Source organism: Cervus elaphus, chromosome X (genome assembly GCF_910594005.1).
Source record: "Cervus elaphus chromosome X, mCerEla1.1, whole genome shotgun sequence".
NCBI lineage: Eukaryota > Metazoa > Chordata > Mammalia > Artiodactyla > Cervidae > Cervus > Cervus elaphus.
Genome location: NC_057848.1, coordinates 59,725,701 through 59,728,947, shown reverse-complemented (window position 1 = coordinate 59,728,947; position 3,247 = coordinate 59,725,701).

The window sequence follows — 3,247 nt, the reverse complement described above, 5'->3', positions numbered from 1 at the left end:
CTGCAATGAAATTGGGAAGTCCTAACTAGTGGATCGCCAGCAAAATTTTCTGTTTTTGGCAGCACCACAAGGCTTTCAGGGTCTTAGTTCCCTGACTAGGGATCAAACCCGTGCCCCCTGCAGTGGAAGCACGGAGTCCTAACCACTGGACCACCAGGGAAGTATGTAGGGACTATTCTTATCAACATTATACAGATGACATATTTGAGCCTCCGAGTCACGCACCTAATGAATGGTAATTGTGAATCTAAGCAAGCAGGCTCAAAAGCCTACACCTTTAAGAGATGATCTGACCCTCTTGGCATCAACATAGGTCCCCATTAACTATCAAGGACAGTCCAGCATAATTCAAACTGCAGAAGAGAAACATTTTCCAAAAGTTCTCGAAACCCGCCCAGCTGGCCCTGCCAAATTCCATCACTCAAAGCAAGTGCCAGTGTTTTTTTTCTCCTGCTTTCAGACTGTGCCCTGGGTGGGTGGGGCAGATGCTTCAGAGGCAGAAAAAGTAAGCCTACCACAGAGCCACCTACTCCAAAAGCTGGCAGAAGCTTTGAATGGAAAGTTTTTTTCTTTAGTTTGGAGGCTAGGTCAAATTCCAGGGCACGACTACCTCCTGCAATCTCTGCAAAGGGAAGCTGGGTGAGATTTACTAGTTACTACGGGCTAACAACATCTCTGGGCTGGAGAGGTGATGGAAAGGGCAGTGGCTGTACTTCCAGTGACATATATTTATGATATTATTATTTATTATATCTTATCTATTAGATGTGTCTATTTCATCCACTCATTTCCTGTGAGCTGGTGACAGAAAGAAGGAAGCGTAACACTTGAAGCAGAGATTTATATCTTCAAACTGTATGTGCATCAAGTAAGCAAGAAGCCAGAATATTTCGAAGTGAGGATGGCCCACCCCAACCCCATCTCTAAAAACTGGAGGGAAACAGCTGTGAAATACCTAATAATCATGAGTTTTGGAGCAGTCTATTCTAAGTATTTCCAAATGCTGCCAATTTTTGTTTTTCCGTTGGCTAGGCAGACCTTTGTTAAACAGGATTTTCACATCACCAGGCAAGAAAAAGTAAGTTTAAGAAGAAATTTAATATTTTATTATTAATATTAATACATCTAACGTAGAGATCATGGGACTTAATTCCTGATATAAAATTAGCATCATGGGAAATTTCTTAAAAAGAATACTTCACTGTTCTCATTTTTAAATGTCTTGTGGTATACATCATATTTTATACAAAAATGTAAATAAGCATTGTTTTATCTTGTTATATGTTTTATTTTTATTGTCAGGTAGAGTGATTTAATTCCTCTGTTTTCAAATTTTGTAATAAAGGCTCAATCAGCATTTAAATAATATTTTGGTCATTTTTTTTAGCAACAAATAATTGTGAAAACTACATTATGTTTTCTGCTATTTGCATGAGTGATCCATAAGCCCATGTTGGAGTACTAGCTATATATTATAACTTTCAAAATATTTAATGGTTAGATACATTTGAAAACTCTTAACAGAAGCACTATATTTTCAAAAGGAGAGCTGAATAATATAAATGACTTCTATGAAGGTCACCCTTGAAAAAGCTTGCCTTAAGGTTAGTCCTTTCCTATATGATTGCACAGAGGATGAGATGGTTGGATGCCATCACCAAGTCGGACATGAGTATGAGCAAGCTCCAGGAGTTGGTGATGGACAGGAAAGCCTGGCATCTGCAGTACATGAGGTTGCAAAAAGTCGGACATGACTGAGTGACTGAACTGAACTGATATGATTTCACTGTCTTTTCCTTATGCTTCTTTATTCTATCAGTTTTTGGAAACATATTACTGTTCTGTTTACCCTTAAAAATACTTTGACATAAAATCCTACAAGTTCTACATAGGCAGTTGTGATATGGAAAATCACTCTTGAGCCAGTCAGACGAGCTGGGCCACTTTTGAGTTTCCAAAACTAGTTTTCACCTCTTGGCCATGGCCTGTGCAACATCTGAATGTGCCACTTCTGAGACATCCCTGGTGGTCCAGTGGCTCAGACTCCACTCTCCCAATGCAGGGGGTCGGGGTTCAATCTCTGGTCAGGGAACTAAATCCCACATGCCACAACTAAGAGTTCACATGCTGCAAGTAAATATCCTGTATTCCACAACTAAGACTCGGAGCAGCCAGATAAATAAATAATTGCCCTGGATCATTAAAAATACAAGTGCCACTTCACACACGCAATAGCAATTGCTCTGTTAAACTTTAATGACTCTTTGCCAGAGGCTAATGCCATCATCCATGCATGTGTCCCTGTATGCTTTCATTCTTCAGATTAGTGTGCAAAAGCCATGCATTCTGGGATAGAATTTCACTACCTCCCTTGACTATCTTTTGCCAGGATTTGTAGCTTTGTGTATTTCATGATGAGGCAAGTTAACTGGATGTTAGGGTGTCTAATATTTTTCCTTCAATTGGACAATTTGTCACTAGTCCTAGAAAAAGTCTTTTCACAGTTCTGCTGTTTTGAGTCTTTGAGAGATGTGAATTTTAGTATATTCACAGATATGGGTGACTATAGCCACAGTAAATTCTAGAATTTTAGAAGTTTCAAGACCTTAAAAACAAACTCCGTACCATTTAGTTGTCACTCTCCTATCCCATCTCCACTCCTAACCCTGGGTCACCACTAATCTTTCTGTCTCTATAGATGTCTCTGTTCTGGACTTTGATATAAATGGAATAATATATAGTATGTGGCCTTTTGTGACTGGCATCTTTTCCTTAGCATAATGTTTTCAAGGTTCCTCCCTGTTTTCGCACAGGTTGCTACTTCATTCCTTTGTATGACTGAATTATATTCCACTGCATGAATTCACCACTGTTTGTTTCAACTTAAATAGAAGCAGTGGGGGAACAATGATGGGGGCTAGAACTGGTACAAGTAGGCCTGATGAACCTTACGCAAAAGCGAAAAGTGAAAATGTTAGTTGCTCAGTCGTGTCCGACTCTTTGTGACCTTTTGGACTGTAGCCTACCAGGCTCCTCTGTCCGTGGAATTCTCCAGGCAAGAATACTAGAGTGGGTTGCCATTCCCTTCTCCAGGGGATCTTCCTGACCCAGGAACTGAACCCAGGTCTCCTGCATTGCAGACAGATTCTTTACCATCAGAGCCACAGGACCCTGATGGACCTTCAGTTCAGTTCACTTTAGTCGCTCAGTCGTGTCCGACTCTTTGCAACCCCATGAATAGCAGCGA